Below are 23852 nucleotides of genomic sequence, written 5' to 3'. Positions count from 1 at the left end.
TTTATAATAGTATGCTGTGTGCTTGACACTCTTTAAGGAGACTCCGGAGATGGACGAAGTATTACGATTGCTCGATCAAATGTTTTCTGGTTCCCGTCGTACTATAATATTTTAGTGTCAGGTGCAGGTAATCCAGACTAGATCAAATGCTGCTTGTGAGAGCAAGGAACGACAACTCTGCGTGGAGATTTGTATCGAATATCTCGTAGTTGTCTTTCTTGTTTGCATAATGTATTCTACTAAATGAATCAACCTCTTCGAAGAGATTTCACTGGAACCAGGATAGCTGAATTAAAAGCATTAAATCCCTTCCTTTATTATCAACCACGTGATGATGGCCCAGATACGTGCTGCAATACATTTCCCGTTGTTATTTTTACTTTTTGACGATGCTGCGAAGCAGCTCATCTAAGTTATCATACCAGAAAAAAATTCTTCACAATGGCGACCTATGTAAAAGACCGAGCCAGTCCGATTGAGATAGCTCGATTTTTCTAATCGGCATACCTCGCTGATTATCATTGATAAATGTATAGGAAGCTCAGCTATAAATAGGACAGCATGTTCTGGGAAAAATATTTCATATTAGTTTGAAAACGTTAATTTTAAATCAGTTATATTCAATCAATTATATGTTTATAGATCAATGAAACAACTATGCATTTTCTGTATTGTATTTGACATTTGTCGTGATTCAGTAAATAAATTGCGAATTAAAACGTGTATAATTAACTTTCAACGCGATCATGAGTGTAAAGAAAACAAATTATTTCGAACCTGCCATTTGTAAACGTTGTAGCGACTATGGTATATAAACAGCATAATAACCGTATGACATCTGTGCTCGGTCAGCTGCTGGAGCGTGCGCGTCGCGACCGAGGCGAGAGTCGCCCGCAGAAGATTTTCTCACCTGTACATATTTCCTTATAGAGGGGAACTTCTGCGGGTGGCTCTGCTAATCCAGCAGAGTCCGTCACCCTCGAGCCGGACGTCTTCCAAACTGCTGGGATTGCTGTCTTCTCCAAGATGCAGCGGACTTGTCACCCGCTGTTTATCGTCGAGAGTTCGCCGGCCCGGACCTGCCAGAGGTCCCGTCTGAAGAGGGCCGGGGACGGCGGGACAGCAAGACCACCAGTGTGGAGGACATACGGGACGGACCTGGGTCTGTGCTTTGCTCGGGAGGGAAACCCAAGAACATCGAGGGGGTGGCTTTAAAGAGGGACCCCGGGGCGGCGGTACCTAGTGCGCTTAACGCGCTGGGGAAACCGTCTCGGGGATGAAGACGACGGCTGATGACAACAAGTGGGCCATAAAGGCGGAGCTGTGTGCTGCAGCGGTGCTGCGTTCAGACATGAATTTGTCTTTTGAGATTAAATCTAAATTAATCTTTCTCCCCTGAAAGGTCACAGGGGCAGGTCGGGCTACCATAACCTCGTGAAGAGGCCAGTAGGACCTGTAAATAAACTCTGAAATACACACGTATGACATCTGTGAAACTCGCTCTTATGCGTGCTTTCTGATTTTGCATATTTAATAAACTTTTCAAACAGAAATTACAGAGCCACATCAATGCACATACTATGTTTGATAATCGTTCGTTTGTTGGATATTGTTTGCTGTTTTAAACACACATCAGATCATATCGCGGCGATTTAGTTAACCTTGGCTTACCGTGTGTTCATGGGCGAACTCACGTATTCAAGTGCTCTTACGACTATGTGCTCATACCTACTTTCGGGAATCATCATGAAACTATTACCGTACTTAACGAACAAACATGTCTAAGCTTATTGAATTAGAGAAAAAAAAAACAATAATCAAAAGAGAAAAATTATATGTTCATGCACATGGGCACGTGAAATCACGTCCGTACACATACATGTAGCATCATTAACTTAGAAAAGGAAATAACGAAATATAAAGTTTGGTACGATATACGTGTGAAATTAAAGAGCATGGTGTAATTAAAGAGCATGTTAAGTTTTGAATTTATATGCTGAAACGTAATGTTATAACCCACAAACGTTTTACTGTAACATAACGTTTTTTTTTAAGATAAGTGGTACAGAAAATACACGTCGAATATCTTTTTAAAGATATTTCTTGTTAAATTTGATCGATAATGTAACCCGCCTCACATTTTTACTGAATGGATCAAGTTCCCAACGGGTACTACTTCCCCGTACCCCCAATCTTTTTTTCGTACCCTACATTTTTCGTACCCAATTTTTTTCGTACCCAATTTTTTGTCGTACCCAAATTTTTGCTCGTACCCATTTTTTTCCTACCCATTTTTTTTGTAACCAATTCTTTTTTCGTACCGAATTTTTGGGGGAATAATTTTTGTCCCCAAAATTTTCGTGCCCATTGTTTTACTACCTAAAAATTTTGTACCCACATACACAATTATGGTGATGTAGATAAACTTAAATAGATGCTTTTATATCAATCCTCTTCAAAAGCATCGTCACACCAGTACTGTCAGTACTTTGATTTGTAATTAAGGTCATTTAGTTTTTTACTATGAACCTTAACTAATACACTATTTTCAAAATATAAAAGAAAATGAAACTACTTGGCATAATGTAATAATTTAACAAAAAAAATCCTTCCAAATCTAGAAGGAGTTTTTATGATAGAGAAGATTGTATAAATCTCTTGCAAGACGGTTACAGTGTATGTGAAAGCACGGAACGACGACTCCGGAGATTGGTACTGAAGTTGGAAGAGCGTTGGACCGTCACTCCATTAGTGGTATTCTTGAGCTTTCGGCATATGCATGAAGACCAATTGGGATACATCGACTATCTCCGTAATTCATCGTCACATATATGCAGTATATCGCCTGGTGATCCATAGTTACACTAAGATTTTTTGTTTACTTTTTGGTGACACTACGAGACCAAAATATGAAACGACATACATCTATAATACGCTAGGTATTACAGACACGTTATCTATCTGCTGTAAACAGTTTTTAGAAACAGGGGACACAACTGCGAGTAGATCCATAATCGTCGTGACCAAGAGTTGTCGTCCCTCAATAATCAGTTCTAACGTGTAATCATATCGAATAGTTTCTTTTTGCGCGCAAAAAATCCCCTCCCCCCCCCCCCCCCCCCCCCAAAAAAAAATACAGTTCATAAATGACACTAATCATATTAATTTCACAATATTATCTTCTATGAATATGAATTCGCGTGAACTGATGCTCATCTTCTGATTGTACAACATCGGGCCACGACTGCGATCATAATTAGAGCCTCGTTCTGGGAAAACTGGGCTTAATGCATGAACGTTAAGTGTTGTTCCATATAAGCCTGTGCAGTTCTCGCAGGGTTATCTGGGACGACGCTTCCGCCTAAAACTGGATTTTCAGTTAGAAGAGACTTGATACAAACGAAAAATTTAATCAAAGCGGAAAGTGTCGACATTGCGGACTGCAAAGGCTAATCTGGGAGGAACCTCATCTTGGGGGACGGCTCTTTATATCTATCTGAACCATGCGATAAGTTATGGAGTCTCTGATTGTATTGATTTGTTTAAATGTATTTGAATATATCGATAAATGTATTTGAATGTATCGATACATGTATTAGAATATATCGATAAAGGTATTTAAATATATCGATAAATGTATTTGAATATATCGATAAATGTATTTGAATATATCGATTCGATTCGTCATTTAATATTTAAAATATGGATAATTATTAACGTCAATCAATATCATGTCATTGTTTTGTTCAAAAGCAAGGGTAAAAATAAATACTCATAAGAACACTCTGCACGAAGGTTTTCAAACGTTCCGTTATTCCGCGGAAATTACCGAATCGTGCTTTACCGAGTTTTCGAGTCGTCTTTACCCGCAACATAACGCAATGCACGTAATAAACCCATTTAATTAACCATATACAATAAACATCAATGATATATATTCAAATAAACATATTTGCTGTCAATAGGGGATTTTTATTTTACTTAACGTCGATTCTTCATTAAATGCATTTAACTGTAAAACACGACCACTCTACTTCAATGCGCAGATTTAAACTGTTTATTCACGATGATCGAGACGAATTTCTGTTTATCGATTGTAGACCTAACAAATATAAAGACATATAAATCATTTTTGCAATTTGTACCGCGGACCCGACTGGCTAGTCTACGTAGACACGCTGTCCGAGACCTACGCGCCATAGTAATTTAATCACGTGATCTTTTGTTGTCACGTGACCCAAATTTTAGACTATACGTCTCAAAACCATTGTGCGTACAGTAAGTTTGATAGTTGGAGATATTTATAAAGGGAGGGACTTGTCTATAAAACTTTCCATTATAATCAACAGACTTTCGTCTCTATCCTGGAGACGTTACTCGATAGATTTGAGTTTCATTGCACACTGAAATAAGTTGAACTTTCATTATAATTGCTAGTCTAGATGGTTTGGATTTTAGTTTCTTACTGACAGTTAAATAAATATTTATCAATTTGCACCGAAGTTGTTATTGGAAGCAGAAAATATAAGACAGTGCGAAACATTTGTTTAGATTTTATTAAATCATGAATTGTCGGAGAATTAATCAAGTTTAGTGCAAAGAGAATATCGACAATAAAATTGCAATAACGTACTTGATAAATGCGAGATATAAAAAGCGACCATCAATTTATTGCTGGAAATGTGGTAAATTTCGCACGTATTTATTTCAGTGTTATCTTGGAAATTATTTTGGATTTATATTACGTTGCGATGATTTATTGTTCACTGTGCGCCGGGCATCGCAAAAGTGTGAAGTAATTGGTTATATTTTGGAGCGTCTCACGAGATGATATTCCATGCTTGATTGAGAATATGTCTATCGGATGTTAATCGAGTAATTACGATCCGAAACCGGTTGCTATTAGGAGCCAACACATAGACAGAACGATTTAAATTGACGGTATAAGTCTGAAATGTATAACTGATTTATATGTATAATCTCGTTGACAGCCTCGAAAGAAACATACATAAGTCAAAATGGTTTAAGTACTTCTCATACCACTTTATTGAAACGAACGTGGTCAATCGTACAGATGTGGTGGAACAGAAAAACGACCACTTGATGTTAAACATGAAGTATTGTTAATCTTAAATTTTGGCAGAAGTGCGATAGCTTCGACATTATTTTGAAATTTAATACAGTTTACTTTAAAAACTTTTGGAAAATTTACAAATATATGCGAAAAATTGTGCTATACAGACGTCTTAAAATGGAGTGCGCGATTCTCGATAGATGATGTGAATTTTACGCGAGTTGCACGTGCTCGAAATGAAGGACAAACTTGTGACGCGCTCATTCTCTGTAGGAGTTTTACTAGCAATGGCTGTGATAGTGGGTAAGTGGAATTAGTAGCTTTGTATAAGTGTTTACAAAATGACGTGTAAACGTCACGGATATTGTATATTTGAAATCGTAGCAACATATATATGAGTCGTGTTCTGAGAAAATGGGTCGCTATGCGTGTGCGTAAGGAGTCGTCCCTTATAAGCCTGTGAAGTCCGTTCTGGCTAATCAGGGACGACACTTTTTGTATAAAGGAGGTCTCTTCTAAACAAAAATCCGTTTAGGTGGAAAGTATCGTCCCTGATTAGCCTTTGCGGGAGTTCATCGGCTAATTTGGGACGACACTTTACGCACATGCATTAAAACCATTTTCCCATAGCGCGTCTCAAATGTTATACAAAATGTTTATTGATAGATCTTGGTACGTTAGCTCATTACCTCTGTAGCTTTAATGTCTTTCCTATGTTCAATTTATAAAGAAGTATATAAAGTACGCAATATTACCATTATGCAGGCTTTTATTACAGTCTAAGTTCTTTATGCTGCAACTACACATATTTCTGATGCATTAACAATAATATAATTTAAGATTTTGATCCCAGCTTTTTCGAGTACTGGTTCCACCCAGGAAACGGACTCGAGACTGCTTTGAAGACTAAGCCACTAAAATAAGACTAAAATTTTGATGGAAGCGATGTAAATGAAATACTAGTAGGTTTAAACTTAAAAGTACTACCACAACTGCAATACCCACAACCGACAGAAATAATTAACATACTGCCATATTTACGACACTAATAACACCATCTAACAGATCAGAACTATCCCCACCATCACCAACACTATAACTCACTACCTCTGTTACTGACGCTACCTCTACATGCAACAAAAACCGCCTCGAGTTTCATTGTCTTTACTAAATAAAATCAAAGAATAAGAGCGCCATGGATTAAAAAAAGAAGTTCTCAAACAAATTCGTTTGTGTTAATCTAATCAACGTCTTGTGAATTGGCTGCAACAACTAATCGCAATAATCTGATAAAATTGCAATTTCGTTTAACGAAACGTAATTAACAAAAACGTTCACAAAGCAAACAACGGCTAGACATTTAGTTTACATTTAAAACGCGTCAAAACGATATAATTCTTTTATTAACATGCTATTTTCGCCAAGAAAACTTGCGAAGAGGGTCCTGACTTCTTTTGACGTGATTAAAGTAAAGGCGCTGGTTTGACACTCAAAAGCAACGTGTCAGTAAAGAAAGGCGCCAATTTGATAGGTTAATTACCACTGTTTTGGCAAACGGTTGCAGTACACTGACTTTTCGTCTCTGATAATTAAGCTTATGTACACAATGTGCATAAAATACACAATCTTTGCTTGCGCAAAGGAAGTCTCTTAAATTCCAACAGTAAAACAGTTGTTATTTAATTTTTTAATTTTAATGAGTTTTCTGCTTAGCTGCCTGACTCAGGGTTTACCCTTATTGAATTTATCAGCAAATAAACGTTTGGCGAAATTTTCTCTCAGTAGACGTGATAACTGATTAAATAACTGGAAATTGTTAAAATACCTTAACGATGCGAAAAAAAACTGGTTTTGTCTTGAACAGTGGTTAAATTATCATGAGAAAAACTACCGAAATCCTTCCGCGCTCTTCCTTTTTCTCGATTTGGTCCCGACACAATTCGTAGAAATGTGGTTACTCTGTCGGGACTCTATCCGGATACTGTCGGGTGGATCGGAAAATTGCGGGGTGACACGCCCCGCAATGTCGTATACATAGTTACATTTGCCGTTATATTTTGTTTGGAATTTATATAATTGAAAAATAATTGGAGTTTTCGGGGGCGAAATATGAGGCCGCTTAATTGCAGTTCGTCTTACACATTAGTTTGAAGCTTTACTTCATATTTACCCACTCCACTGATACGGTACGTTAATATTTTAAGTTATTGCAAATAGTGTATTTTTTACTGAAAATATTTTATATTTAATACTGTTTTCCATTGTTGTTGTCGTCAAATCCAAGTTTCATTTTTGGCTATGTTGCGTCGTACAATGCTTTGCGTAAGTCTACTTTGATCCTATGAACTTGTACAAGAAAACTGTACCTATAGAACCGGTATCATCGTTGCCTACGGACTCCATGTATAGTTGCGATTAAGATAAAGAAAAAGAAGTTTTCCTATTACCATGTTTAACATTTCCCTTCCCCTTTCGTCCTCAAGACTCATGCAAATTATGTGGATACAAAATAATGACACACTAATAGGAAAAGCGAGTTAATGGAATTTTTCGTTTAGAAGATTTTTTTTTTCTTCTAAACGAAAATCTAGTCAAGACCGAAAGTGCCGTGCATGATAAGCCCGCGCAGTATGCACAGGCTAATCTGTGACGACATTGTACGCACATTCATTAAGCCCCGTTTTTCCACAGTACAGCTCATATTAACCCATTTATGCCTAGTGGACTCTCCCATCCTTCTAAATTGGATCAATTTATTTCCAAAATTAGGGATGTCTAGTATATTTATTTCTATATTTAGAATATTTCATAAAGAAATTCCTTTAAGCAAACAGCGCATACCCAGATGAGACGCCGCATTATGCGGCGTCTCATCTTTGTCTACGCTGTTTGCAATGTTCTTTTTTCGGGACGCTAGGCATAAATGGGTTTAAGAACTCCTTTAACCTAGCGTTCAAAACATGCACTGCGGTTCAGCAGTAATTTGTATCCTTAATATTCAATGTAAGATAAAGCAGACGTGTACAAAATACAACACCTTTAATGAATTTCTTTAACTTTCTTATTTAACTGATTTAATCTAAGAGAAAAACAAAACAAATTTGTTTCAAACAAAATTCAAATATATCGAAATATCTCTCTTCCCACGACAGTATGTCGCTAGCAACACCGAAATTGTAATCGGTGATGACTTTAAAATACGGTAATTACAACAATTAAATCACAATTTCTTTCATCTTTCTTTGCGCAAAAATAAATGCAATATGCCTCCCTATAATCGGCGCTTTTTCCTAAGATACGAGGAGATCCAGTCACGCCTGGTGCCGGTAATCAACTCTGTTCTAATTTGCTATTTTGAGTCTCGATCTGGGAAAACCGGGCTTAAAGCAAACACGTAAAGTGTCGTCCCATATGAGCCATTGCAGTTCGCACATGCTCAGCAGGGACGATTGACTACACGTGCATCTGTTATGGCATTTTTTTCGTTTAAAGGAAGTCATTTCTTGGCGAAAATCCAGTTTAGATGGACATTGTACAAACTGATTAGCCTGTACGTACTGCACAGGCTAATTTCGGAAGAAACTTTCGGAACATGCATTAAACGCCGTTTTCTCAGAGCGAGGCTCATAGAGAACAAATCAAACGATTAAAGACAATGTCATTGTTAACAAACGAATAGCCGTTGGATCAATAGTGTCTTGTTCTGAGAAAACTGGGCTTTATTCATGTGCGTAAAGTGTCGTCCCAGATTAGCCTGTGCAGTCTGCACAGGCTAATCAGGGACGACACTTTCCGCTTTTATGGTATTTTAAGTTTGAAGGAAGTCCCTTCTTACCGAAAATCAAGTTTAAGCGGAAAGTTTCGTCCCTGATTAGCCTGTGCGGACTGTACAGGTTCATCTGGGACGACACTTTACGCACATGAATTAAGCCCAGTTTTATCAGAACAAGACACAATATAGGCTTAACTGGATTTTTGCTAATTAAAAACCTTTTGTAAACGAAAAATACCATAAAAGCGGAAAGTGTCGTCCCTGATTAATCTGTGCGGACTGCGCAGGCTAATCTGGGACGACACTTTACGCACATGCAGTAAACCCCTTTTTACAGAGCAAGGTCCCTATACATTGCACAAGAAGCTGCAGCTGCAGTTGCAGAATTGCACATTGGTAAATCTTAAGCATGATCAAACGCCCCATTTCCGCTGACGAGATTCCCTCTTCTCCTAGCTATATGCCGCTGACGAGATTCCCTCTTCTCCTAGCTATATGCCGCTGACGAGATTCCCTCTTCTCCTAGCTATATGCCGCTGACGAGATTCCCTCTTCTCCTAGCTATATGCCGCTGACGAGATTCCCTTTTCTCCTAGCTATATGGCGCTGACGAGATTCCCTCTTCTCCTAGCTATATGCCGCTGACGAGATTCCCTCTTCTCCTAGCTATATGCCGCTGACGAGATTCCCTCTTCTCCTAGCTATATGCCGCTGACGAGATTCCCTCTTCTCCTAGCTATATGCCGCTGACGAGATTCCCTCTTCTCCTAGCTATATGCCGCTGACGAGATTCCCTCTTCTCCTAGCTATATGTCGCTGACGAGATTCCCTTTTCTCCTAGCTATATGCCGTCAATCATATTCAACGCCTGTCCTATCTATTTATTATATTCAATGAAAAAACGGGGCTGCAAGACACGTTTCCCAGAGTCATACAAATGACAAGCCACACGCCTCCACCCTTTCTCCCTAACTGTAACATAGTGGATGCATCTGTTTTCGACAATTTTGATCAACGTGCATCTAACTTATTTTGGTTAACCATTACCACCTAAAGGAACGGGTCACCAAAAATGACCGAAAAGAAATCAGAACAAACTTTCGTTAAGTTAAGTAGCGTCTAAAACGAATAAAATAAATCCCGAACTTTAAACTAGCTCTTGACGATAGCCAGTCTTTGCAATCAAGAGTCGCTATTAACGCTAGTCACGGTGTCTTCGACTCGGTGAACTTATCAACATCAGACAGACACTCGGCTCTTTAAAACAATCGAGATTTCGTAACTTGTATTTATTTTGTTGACAACATTTAGGTAAGTTGTAAGAATCGCAAACAAAAGTTCAAGTGTGGGTAATTCAATCGGAGACGGTTGTGTGGATATGTAGTGCACTTTGAAGATATCTGCAACGGCTATTGATGCGTGCGCATGTGAAATATTCAAGCCATAAACAATATCTCAATACAAAACGAGCGCATGGAAAGCTGAATATCAACCGTTCATTTTCCTCGGCACATCTATATTCCCATCTCTATTTTCCCACATTGTCGCCGATAATCGAAAACCCATATTTTTGTATTAAATTCGACTTACAGAATATTCAGACCAGTTTCTTACACAATGTCGACGCTGAAATATAAAAAAAATCTTGTCTGTCTCTGCTTTAATCCGAAGCAATCGCTCATCGTTATTAATCTTCAGTGACATTTGAATGAGTTCAAAAGCGCCTAATCGGTAAATAAAATACACTCTTATTGCCCATAAAGCATCGTAATGAGCGGAACACCAGCGCGAAATCGTCCCAGCGTCAATTGACGCTATCGACTCGCCAACCGCCGGCTTAGACGTCGTCAACAGCTCTCCCAAATGTCTCGGGTCACAAAAACTGCATTCATTTAAGACAAATCATCGTGGGGTGATCTTAATACATCGTACGTTAAACGCCTTAATGCGGCATCTTTATGAATTCCCCGAAGGGTGATAGTTGCTTCTTGCTTTCATAGGACGGTATATTTATTCATTTATTTCAATGAAAACCTATTAATTCACGTGTCAACACCCAAACCTTAAAATGCACGAAGCACATACGACATTGAGGCGCGCGTCGTTCGCGCTTTAATGACTTGGAACGGCATCTCCGACGGGGTATGATTGTCGGCGGTCGCGATGGGCGTCAGGCCTGCTTCCCGACCGGTCATGGTCATTAAAAGCAAGAGACGATTAAGCATCAAAATGATATTCAGCTCCGCTCCGAGAAAACGATGTTTTACGTTTTGCGCGTATAGTTAAGTCCGCTCCGGCTAATCAGGGAAATTACTAACCGTCTAACTGGATTGTCGCTAAGAACAGATTCCCTAATACAATAAAGGCGGAAAGTGTCGTCCTGATTAGCCTGTGCGAACTGCACGGCCTTATTTGGGCTGGCACTTGACGCACATACATTAACCCATTTATGCCTAGCGTATAGAAAACAGGCCTTGGCAAACAGCGTAGACACAGATGAGACGCCGCATAATGCGGCGTCTCATCAGGGTCTGCGCTGTTTGCTTAAAAGAATTTCTGTAAAAAATATTCTAAACATAGAAATAAATATACTAGACATACCTAATTTTTGAAAAAAATTGATCCAATTTAGAAGGATGGGAGAGTCCACTAGGCATAAATGGGTTAAGCCCCGTTTTCGCAGAGCGAGGCTCAATTAATTAAGAATTCATTGCAAAATAGAAAGCATATAATATTATGTACTTAAAGCTTTCCGATGAATGACGCCTGTTTAAAACATGCATTATAATTGGTTGTTTAAAACATACATTATAATTTGTTTAAAGTCATAGATTTCTGTTTAACTATATGTATTTTTAAATGACCTCGGTCCATTAATTCTACATTTTTCAAAATGAATGGTGAACACAAATAACGACCACATTAAACTGCCTTCGTAAAAAATTATCGTAAATTATTCTATGGGACCCAATTTTGCGACATCTGAATGTATCAATGAACTATACAGACACATCTATGATATGTGACAACGTATCTATGTAACCACAGAGACAGCGCTGAGTGATGACATATTGTGGTAATGGCTATTCGAGAGTCGCTCTAGGAAAAACGAGCTTAAAACATCTGAGCAAAGTTTCATCCCAAGTTAGCCTGTGCCGTCCTCGCGGGCAAATTACAGGCGAAAAATTCCACCAAGACTGGATTGTCGTTTAGAAGATACTTAATGTAAACAAACAATACATTAACCCTTTGCATGCTGGGAAATTTGTCGTCTGCTAAAATGTCGTCTGCTGAATTTCAAAAATTAGCATTTTCTTCATTTTTTTCTCAAAGAATACTATCAGAATAGCAAATAGTTTGGATCCAGATGAGACGCCACGTTCTGTGGCGTCTCATCTGGATCCAAACTGTTTGCAAAGGCCTTTAAAATTCGGTGCCCGCACTGAAAGGGTTAAAAGCGTACAGCGTCGTATCGGATGTGCGGGTGCAAACTGCACAGGCTTATCTAGGACGACACATTACGCACATGAAATAAGCATAGTTATCACAGGGAGAGGCACCTATATATGTGAGATCGTATTGCGTTAATTCGTTATAACGTTATACTGAAACAATATGCTGTAATAAGGAGCAAAATAGCAATCATAAAATTAACGTCACTGTTTCATTTAAGACACGTGTATACGAATTAAAGAAAAGACATAATATTAAGGTTTCGACTGCATTAAAATGTACTAAAACAAAATTACGTTAAAGCATTTAAGTTGCTGCTACATATAAGATACAACCGGCTCCTCGATTACGAGTTACAATTAAAATGCACGAGCAGAGATAACGATAGTAAATTACAAGCGAGGTAGACCGAAGTCAGGTTGTTGTTTTTTACGAGCGAGTGGATATAACACCGTGATTGATCGCCAGTCAGTCGAGTATCGAGCTTTTTTTTACATCACAGCGGTAACGCCCGGTAATTTGTATCGTTTGCAAGTATACACGCCTCGTGCAGTCGTGCACTTCAATTAAAAATCCGATGCATATTCATGTAGTTGGTATAGACAAAGCTATCGATAAGAACAGTCGTCTTCTACTCTTCATCCGTCTCTACCGTCTTCTAAATCATCTTCATCCTCGTCGTTGTCGTCTTCATAATCATTATTATAATAATCTTCATCGTCATTGACGAAATCATCATCATCATGAACATCATCATAATCATAATCATAATCATCATCATCATCATCATCATCATCATCATCATCATCATCATCATCATCATCATCATCATCATCATCATCATCATCATCATCATCATCATCATCATCATCATCATCATCATCATCATCATCATCATCATCATCATCATCATCATCATCATCATCATCATCATCATCATCATCATCATCATCATCATCATCATCATCATCATCATCATCATCATCATCAATATCATCACCATCATCATCATCATCATCATCATCATCACCATCACCACCACCACCACCACCACCATTTCATCATCATCATTTTCGTTGTCCGAATCATAGGTGTTGTCTTTATTTCCCTTATATCTTTATGTTATCCGCACAGCAACTGTGGTATTATCATAATTCTTATGAGCATCATAATTTTATAAAGCAACAAAACCAATATATTATGCAATAAAGGAAAATCATTCTGCTGGAACATGCTCAGTGTTATAGACTCGCATTTTAACCATTTTTTAACATATTGATATAAGTTCAAAAGACTTTTTGTCCATGCTTTGCATAGTTTCTGTTGGATATAATATTGTACGTTTCCCATTCGCAGCCACTGTCTTACAAAACTGCGGCGCCAAAATTATAACCATAATGATGAAATGTGTTAAAAGATATAATATCCATATCTCGAAGCAATTAGTCCTTTCTAATAAACGTCTTCGATTACCCCATGCCACGGGCGGTGAATACAACTAGAATGAAGTCTGAAATGACAATTATTAAAATCAAACAAATTTCCCCCTGACGTTAATACCCAATACCTCGATGGCAAATTAGTTCTCTAGTTTCTTAATTTTCGTTTCGTCTGCAGAAGATAGTAGTAAAACTTTACAAGCAAACTCGCTGGCTCCGTTAGTTCGTATTAAGTCGAAATTAACGTTAAATCTGTCTCTGTTCTTTTGTCCGTATTTGCGACAGAGTCTCCTCTCTACATTCGCTAATCACAGACCCAGGTCGTTATGAGCAGTCTTTTACCAGCTACATGACGGGAGCGCACAGACTTGAGACATCGTGTTGGTGTATTTAAGACTGTACGAGACTATACGAACCAGCGCCTTAGTGCGTCTGTGGAGAGTCGCTTCAAAGCAAATAATGGCTTAATTAGACGTCAGTTAATGTTCAATAACGCTTTTGCCCCAGACAATATTCTCCGTAGCGCTCGCTCAGTTCAAAGTAATCAACGGTGAGACGCTAGTCCGACGTGAAATTGTAATTTGCAGACGCGTAGCTGCAACCTAGACCGGCGCCCTGGCCCGACAAAGTGCATCGTCATCGTGGATCACAGGTTCATCAACGAATCGTGAGACTATAGGATGTGTCCCAATATTAAGGACTCTCAATAGTTTATGACCACCGTTACGACATGATCAAAAATACAGCATGTATTCACTTGTAGCCAAATCTTGTATATTCAAGCCGAACATAGGAAAAGGTGTCTTTCTTATACGGGATGTTATATTTTCAATATGTTATACCAAATCAAATTGGCTACGCCCTTGCATCAAAGAATGTCCTGTATACGTCATTACGTCGTAGTATCAGAACGTCCCGTCGCCAGGAATGTGTCATAGGGCCAACGCATTTTAATGCACGTGCGTCTAATCAAATACTCGGCTTTGATAGAGGCCTCAAATGATACTTTAATCGTTAGTGATCATAGTTTCGCTGTAACGTACATACACTTTCTGCTAATAATTCGTCAAGTAAAAATAAATGAACCGGTCATCACATTGCTGGACTACATGTATATCTTCTTGAACTTGGGAAAAGGTCATTGTGTTACAAGAAGACACCATCATCATCATCGTCAGCAATAGCATAATCAGCAGCAGCAGTAGCCGCATCATCACCGTCACCACTTTCATCAGCAATATCACATTCATCATAATCATCATAATCATCATCATCATCATCATCATCATCATCATCATCATCATCATCATCATCATCATCATCATCATCATCATCATAATCATTATCATCATCATCGTTACCACCACCACCGCCGCCATCATCGTCGCCATAATCCTCCTCATCATCATCATTTCCATTGGTCGTCGTGTACTATTTTTATTATTGTCTGTGTACGTATTATCATTACAAAGTACATGTGGGCCACAATCCACTCAGCGACCCCAGTCCTGGACGCTTTTACTTGTTATCCCCAGTCATCATCACCTCTGCCATCCGTGTATCGGTTGACTCCTTATGTGCAATATCCCAGCGCAGTCCCCGGCTCGGCAACGGGGCGACCGAGCGAGTCGCGTCTGTAAAGCGTCTGAGAGGTTTCACACCTCGGACCCGATAACTGCCCCCCTGGGAAGATTGCGCGCGTCGCCGGCGCCCTGCCCTCCTGTCGGCAGATAGATGGGCTAGGCAGGTCTACACTGAAGCTATGGATGTCACTAACGCAATTGCATACCGATCTTTTTGACAGCCGGATCCAAATAATGTTGTTTGTCATTGTGTTGTTTTTGTTCCAGATCGTTAATTGATTGCTTTTAGGCAAAACGGTAATGTCGGTTATAAACATTGTATTGAATGAGACAGAGTCTCGTCGACATCCTGTTCTCGTTGCGTCATCACCGATTGTTGTTGTCGTCTGTTATTTTTGTTTATAACTATAATTATACAAGTCGTTATCAGCATCATCGTAATCATTATCTGTCACCATAACCCCTTCCCCTGGCAATGGCTCCAATTCTCCGTGTTTGGCAATTAATTAATTTTGTTACACATATATGTTTTACCTTTTAAATAACTATCATCAGCGATTATTTGATTATTTAAATAATGTGTGTGTCGCCGTTTAGTAATTACATACGTATTGATGATGCACTTTACTTAACAAGAAGTTATTCTTTGTTCAAACCTTAAAGAGGTGATTTTATTTTAACATATAGGGTGCTCTAATTGTGCTAGATAATGTTATTTTTGAATTCTTACAATTAATCCTCAAATGCAAACAAGTGAATGGTTAATAATAAGGAGTAACTTGATAGGTCATTAAGTGTATATTTAATACAGAAGAAATGCGATTTACCTTGTTTTTTGCAATATTTGTATCATACGACATAAAGGCGTGTTTCGGGTAGGGCGATAAGGGTGAGTACATAAGTCGCTTTAATAATGTTGATACAAATAAACGCGGCGGCGAAAGTGTTAAGCAGTAGACAAATCCACAAACACAAAACAACCCTGAAAACTCATTTGTTTACAAGAGGGACTGATCGCTAATGAATACTGACTTGACAGTGACTCGGGTGTCGCCTCAACAATAGTGTAGATTTCGCGAAATCACACCCTGGCTTGTTAGAAATCAATTTATCTACCCCGACAGACGCCGGTGCGGGTCGCGACGAATGTAACTGGGGAGTCAAGTTACAGGCACGACAGTAAACCGCGGACCGGTTATCAATATATCCATTAAAGCGATTAAAATCCGGCCGCTCATCTTTCATAATTCATAAAATGATTTACTGACCCGCTTTGCCTGATAACGAAGTTTACTATCACATTGTACGCAAAAGGCGGACGCCGCTATGTCGTATGTTCTACTCAGCGTGGCCCGTCGTACTATGAGAAATTGTGGATTTTTTCCTTAAGTGCACTTAGATTTCCTCTCGTATGACCAATCGGGCCCCGTATGTATTTATTGATATAACGCTGTTTTATGAGTGGGTATTCAATAAGTAAAGTTATTTACAAATTAACCGTTATGGCTGAGCGCCCTGGCGTTCGATTTAGTGACGGAGTTAACTTGTTGATTAATTCATTGATGAGTTTGACGAGGTATGAAGGACGTTGACGAGTTCGTAACTGAAAGTGTGAGTGAGTGAATGAGTGAGTGACGGAGGAATTGAGTGAACAAGTGAATGATGTAGTGAGTAAGTCAGTGACTGAGGTAGTGAGTAAATGAGCGAGTGATTGTGGTATTGATTGATTGAGTTAGCGAGTAAGTAAAAGAGTGAATGCGTGAGTGATTTGTTTATTGAGTGAGCGCGTGACTGAGGTAATGCGTGAGTGAAGAGAGATTTGTTCAGTAAGTAGTTTCGCAAACAAACAAGACATTGTGTCGTTAAATTTTATGCAGATAAGCGAGATTGCGTTCTTTCATACGCCTGACCGACTATATAGCACCGAGCGTACGTTGGTTTATGAATGAAAAGTGCGCTTATCTAGCGTGTAAACAACGGCACGAGCCGGCCTGAAAGAATGTAATTGAATCTCGCTCTGGTAAAATGGGGTTTAATGCATGTGTGAAAAGTGTCCTCCCAGATTGGTCCACGCAAGCTAATCAGGGACGTCACTAAAAGCCAAAACTGGCTTTTTGCCGAGAAGATACGATTTTAAACAAAAAACACCATTATAGCGGACTGCACAGGGTTAATCTTGGGCTTTCAGTTTAAACCAATTTCTTTTAGCTCGATTTCATTTAAATTACTTATTTGAAACGCGCTCGAGTCCGTTTCCTGGGACTATAACGAGTGGTGTTTATGGGGTAGATCCAACGAACGCTCCCTCTGTGGGGATCGAATCCTTGACCTCCCGGTCGCTATGCGGACACCATATCCACGACGCCACGGCGACTTACAGTGCGAGACTCATTTAAATGACAATGTGCGACTCGCGTGGGAAAATCATTTGTGTAAATACATGTGGCTACAATTGCGTAAACATATGCAACCAAAACAGACAAAAAATAGATACCGCATATTAATGTTCTCACGACCTTCACAGCTCAGTTTAAATTAATGTAGACTGTCCTAACCCATATGATTTTTTGAACAAAACATTAATCATCATAGCATTCAGTTTAATTAATAACGGGTTATACCAACTCTTTTCCCAGTGTTTTGTCATGCTACACAAAATGTCAAACTTGACTCCGAGAAATCAAAATAGCTGTAAGGTACCATGAAGGGAGTCAGGCGCCTGAGTAACACCGAGTGCGAACCGCGCCATATTGATTCCATGTCCAAAAAAACGCTTGGCGGTTCTAGTTGACACCGATTATGTAAACGTCATAAATAGCCTGATCACAAAAGCGATATATGCAAATCGTTTGAATGCACGGATAAAGAAATTATTTCACTCGCCAAATTAATCTGCTTAAAAGCCTGCGATAGCATCACTAATGGTAGACGCTTTACGCGTCAACAGCAAGTCTTTATTTCCGTAATAATATCGAAGACTAGTGCAGAAACCTTCCCAAACGTTGTATATGTCGTTGGGGAGGGGTGGGTGGGGGGACTGGGCTTAAGCCATTTATGCCTAGCGTCTAGAAAAAAGGCCTTGGCAAACAGCGTAGACCCAGATGAGACGCCGCATTATGCGGCGTCTCATCAGGGTCTGCGCTGTTTGCTTAAATGAATTTCTATAAGAAATGTTCTAAATATATAAATAAATATATATACAACGCATCCCTAATTTTGGAAATAAATTGATCCAATTTAGAAGGATGGGATAGTCCACTAGGCATAAATGGGTTAATACATGTACTCACCGGCTGATCAGCGGCTAATTTTACTCATTTCGTATTTTGAATATTCTGTCAAAAAGCCCCAACTGAATCCCAGCTAATAGATAAATTATGCATTTTGAAGAAAAAAACGATAACGAAGCAAGGAAAAAAGTTTATCGGGTATGTTACGAATAAAAGGTTTCGTTAAGTTTTAGTGGATTTTTTTTTCATTTTATTTTAAAACTTTGTAGATAATACACTGTCTTAGATCTTTTAAAACTATCAACGGAATAATGTTCAAACCTCAAATAAGTGTGCATTTATAAATGTTCAATTATTTATCAGTGGTTAACAATGAATTAGCGCGTGTATAGGTATGTAAAAGTTTTATAATTTTTTCATTTGTGTGTATTTAACCGTTCTTACAATGAAGTTGGTGAAAAAACGTAAATGTTGTCAACATGTGAACAGGTTCTTTTCAGTTAAAAAAAAACACACACTGCGTTAAATTTTACATACACATTTTCTTTTTTAATAGTATGACTCGATCATACAACTAAATGTAGACAAAACTGGCAAATACAATGTAGATATCAAGGAATTATTCTGGCATTGGATGGACTGGCATTTCGGATGCGTGATTCATTTAGTGTCACGTGATTCATTTGGTGTAACGTGATTCATTTGGTGTCACGTGATTCATTGCTGTCATGTAATTCTTTTGGGATGGTGTGCTCTGTCGGAGAGACTTAGCGTCCCCTCATTAAAGCATTCCCCTCCCACTATCTAGAGACGATCCGATAACTATAAAACATTGGGAAAAGCATAAATGAACATGTACTGTCTATAAGAACGCAATAAAGACCGTTCCTGATGGCCGTTGATTACTTGACAGGAACTAAATGCGGACAGACACCGGCGTAGTTTCATGTTAATTCCATTGATCCAGGGCTATTTATGGTCTTTCAACACCACAATAGGAATCTGTTGATAGCAAATTGGCCACTCTTCGAGTAATCATCTCGCAATCGAGCGTATTTATTTGTGTCGTGTTCTGAGAAAACTGGGCATAATGGATCTGCGTAAAGTGTCCTCCCAGATTAGCCTGTGCATTCCGCACAGGCTAATCAGGGACGACACTTTCCGCTTTTATGACACTTTTCGTTTAATAAAGTCTCTTCTTAGCAAAAATCCAATTAAGGCGGAAAGTGTCATCCCAGATTAGCCTGTGCGCACTGCACAGGCTAATTTGGGACGACACTATACGCACATGCATCATGCCCAGTTTTCTCAGAACACGACTCATTTGGTTTCATGTTACCGCCAGAGGTCGGAAGAAAAGTGTCGTATCGACGCGCACTTTCAATGGGCGAATGTGTCGTCTGATTTACATTTACCGCTGGATGTTGTCGCTATGCTGATGTAGGATGGTACATATCATATTCATCCATTATGCAGACCGATTTTGTCTGAGTACATTTCTGGAAAAACTGGGCGTATATTAATGATGACTTGTTATGTTACTTTTCTGTTTCCGGTCCCAGACTGCGCATGCGTGTTCCAGCACGAGAAGCACCAGCTTGGCGACACGTGGCATCCGGAGGCGTTCGGCACGTGTGTCAACTGCACGTGCAGGCTGGGCGATACGGTAAGGCGAGGGCACACGACAAGCATCGAAGACTGAGTCTTTACTGCTTGGTTATTGGTTATACTAAAAAAACTCTTTTCGTATAACACACTTTTAAAAACATAAGCAAACAAAACACAGTTTCACATGTTGTAATTGATAAATGTTGGCTATTAGTCAAAAGGTAGAAAGATAGAATACAATTGTGTCTTGTTCTGGGAAACACGGGCTTAAATCACATGCGTGAAGTTTTGCACAAAATTAGTCTTAGCAGTCCGTCAGGACCTAAGAAACCAAAAATCAATTTAGGTTGAAAGTGTCGTCCCTGATTAGCCTTTGCGGACTGCACAGGCTAATCTGGGATGACACTTCAAGCACAAGCATTAAGCCCAGTTTTCCCAGAGCGTGGCTCGTTAAATGACCATTTTACAATTGTACAGGGTACACCGGAAGTGAAATGTGTTAATACGGAGGAGAGGTGTCCCAAACTCGTCTGTGATCATCCCAAAAAGGAGCCACACATGTGTTGTCCGTATTGCGAAGGTGAGTGGCGTACTGACACTGTACGAATGCATTGAAAAGTCATATGAGGCTCGTTCTGGGAAATTAGGGATTAATGCATGTTTGAAAAGTGTCATTTCATATTAGCCTTTGCGGGCTAATCAGGGACGATTATTTAAAGAAAAAGGCAACACAAGCGTAAAGTGTCGTCTTTTGTAAGCCGAAGCGGACTGCAAAGGCTTATGTAGGATGACACTTTACACACATGGATTAAGCCGATATGTCCAGACCGAGACACTTTACACACATGGATTAAGCCGATATGTCCACACCGAGTGACACTTTACACACATGGATTAAGCCGATATGTCCACACCGAGTGACACTTTACACACATGGATTAAGCCGATATGTCCACACCGAGTGACACTTTACACAAATGGATTAAGCCGATATGTCCAGACCGAGACGCAAATGATTTTTCTACCCAATTCTGGAGTATTTAAAATATATACTGTATATTAAATACTTTATGACCGATATCCATACATATTTCGCAGAAACTTGCATTTGTAAATTTTGCATTAATTTAAAAAAAGTGTATTATTATTATCAGTAAAAGCATACACGCTTGTGTTAACGACTCAGTGTCGATGCCTTGTGTTCTATTTGTTATTGTTTTGTGATGGATTTGGTATATACTAAAGTCATGTAAAGATAATCGTGATTACTTGAGTAAATTGAAAGCATTAATATCCTGTTTATGAAACATTAATTTTTAAATTTAGACTTTCTTTGTTTGTATCTGTTTGTGTTTTATTGGTGACATAAGTAAACGCACATAATATTACATGTATAAGAAAAAGTGACATAATCAATTATCATAATTTGATTTATTAATAATTACTTCGTGGTTAAATTTCAATATTTGATCGATCATCACTGTTTTGCATGAGTTAAATATTCTTACAGATATCACAAATACTTAGAAATAGGTTTGTATTTTTCTTAATTTTTCGTGAAAATAAACGCACTATTTTATCTAGATATTCCCAACATTCCTCCTACAGTGAGCGCGGATGAAGACAAAAGTAATTCCAATGCGCGCGCACCCTGCACGACTTCAGATGGAAGAATTTTTCAAAACGGCGACAGATTCGCTTCGAATTCTACAGGAATTAGGCGAACTAAAGACAATCAATGTGTCATGTGCATTTGTGAGGTGTGTGTATTAAATACTTCTGCGCATGTAATGTCATATTAAAACTACTTATATGACCTTCCTTTGGTCCAAAGAAGATTTGAAATACAAGGCTTCTCACAACCATGCTCCCAATCAAAACACGATATCCGGATAGCCCATATCCGGACTTACATATTTTCTGTTGAAAAGCAGTATAACTCGAAAGATGCGTACATTCGAATACAACTACTAGAGCAAGATTATTTTTCTAACAATAGGAATTAGTTCTAAAGTCATTTTATTATGTTCAACACCTACGTATAAGCATATATATATACAGTAAAATAAGATTTTGTTATGTATCTTATTTAAGTCCACTTATGGATCGTGATACTTATAATTATCTACACGTGTCCGATTGTGGTTGCTTTTAGGACGGTCAGTCGCTCTGCTTTCTCAAGACCTGCCCCGCCCTACCCCCGGGATGTACAACGGTCATACAGACGGTCGACGACTGCTGCCCTATATGCGCAGGTACATGACACTTATTGTAGGCCTTAATGTATTGTTTAAAGCCCCATAAACGCTCAAAATCAACAAATAGTTCGTAAAATTATTCGTAAAATGAGAACTACGTCGTGCTTCCGACGCTGCCCGAAGCCAATCTCGCGTTCGCTCGTAAATGTTCGGGTTCGGGCCGACGCTGCCCGAAGCCAATCTCGCGTTCGCTCGTAAATGTTCGGGTTCGGGTAAAATTCACGTAGAAAATATCGTCACACACAGAAAACGAGTATTTTGTAGCTCGTAAAATCTATGTTACCATGCGATATAATTTAGCGTCGGAATTTGGGCTATTGGTATAATGAACACAGATTTTTATGGTTCAACTTCATTTACAAAATATTTTACCAAATATTCGTTGATTCTGTGTGTTTATGGGACTGCCTTACATGAGCCGCGTTAAGAGAAACTGGGGTTAATGCATGTGCGTAAAATGTCATCCTAGATAAACCTGTTTAAATAAGTCCCATCGTAGCGAAAGGCCAGTTTAGGCGGGAAACTGTTCCCAGATTAGCCTGTGCTGACTGCTCAGGCTTATCTGGGACGACACTTTACGCACTTGCATCAAGCTTAGTTTACCATGCTTAGTCAATAAGATAATACAACGTGCTTTTAAATCGTGAGCACGATTAAAAACCACAAAAACCACAACAACATATGCAAAACACAACAACACGTCTTTTCTATATTGTTATTATTAATGTCTATAACTGATTACTGAAATATTTTGATAATTAAAACTATTGATAATAACACAGGCCAGTCTCAAATTTTGATGGACCCGAGAACGACGTTCAGTCATGGACATTTTTTTCGTTGATCTTTGCATGTAATGACGTCATTATGATGATATGAATACGTTTGTTTATAAAATAACAAACTCCCGTTTTAATAATTACTCGGTCTTTCGGCAGTTTCGTAAGTTTATTAACAAAGTATATTTATTACGTGTTTGCATTTTGTTCTCAGAAAAATGCCATAGCATAGAATACCTTAAATTTTCTCGATAAGGTTCTGTTACCCCTTCATGGTTTCGAATACCTGCATTTTTTATTGATTAGATTGCATGGAGAACATGATGACGAAGACGAACGGTTCCACGTGGCATCCGAGCATCGCTAATATCGGCGACATCACTTGTGTCACATGCACATGCCTCGTAAGTCACGTGATACAATCTACTTAGTGACGTACTACACTGAAATTTAAGAAATGATTTGTTTATTATATTTGCCTGTGGATTCGTGATTTAACAACGATAATAATAAGTTTAGCCTTTCTCTGGGAAAACTGGGCTTAATGCATGTGCGTAAAGTGTCATCCCAGATTAGCATGTGCAGTCCTCAAAGGCTTCACAGGGACGACACTTTTGCTTTATGGTATTTTTCGTTTAAAGGAAGTCTCTTCTACA

General features: G+C 38.8%; 1 pseudogene; it reads left to right on the top strand.

Moving 5' to 3' along the window:
* Positions 1-4278: 4278 nt before the first annotated feature.
* LOC127836056 (uncharacterized) overlaps positions 4279-23852 on the top strand; it is a 28425-nt pseudogene continuing 8851 nt past the window's right edge.

This window comes from Dreissena polymorpha, chromosome 6, assembly GCF_020536995.1.
Source record: "Dreissena polymorpha isolate Duluth1 chromosome 6, UMN_Dpol_1.0, whole genome shotgun sequence".
In the NCBI taxonomy this organism is placed as follows: domain Eukaryota; kingdom Metazoa; phylum Mollusca; class Bivalvia; order Myida; family Dreissenidae; genus Dreissena; species Dreissena polymorpha.
Note: the sequence above shows the minus strand (reverse complement) of the source record. Positions and strands in the feature narration are given on the sequence as shown.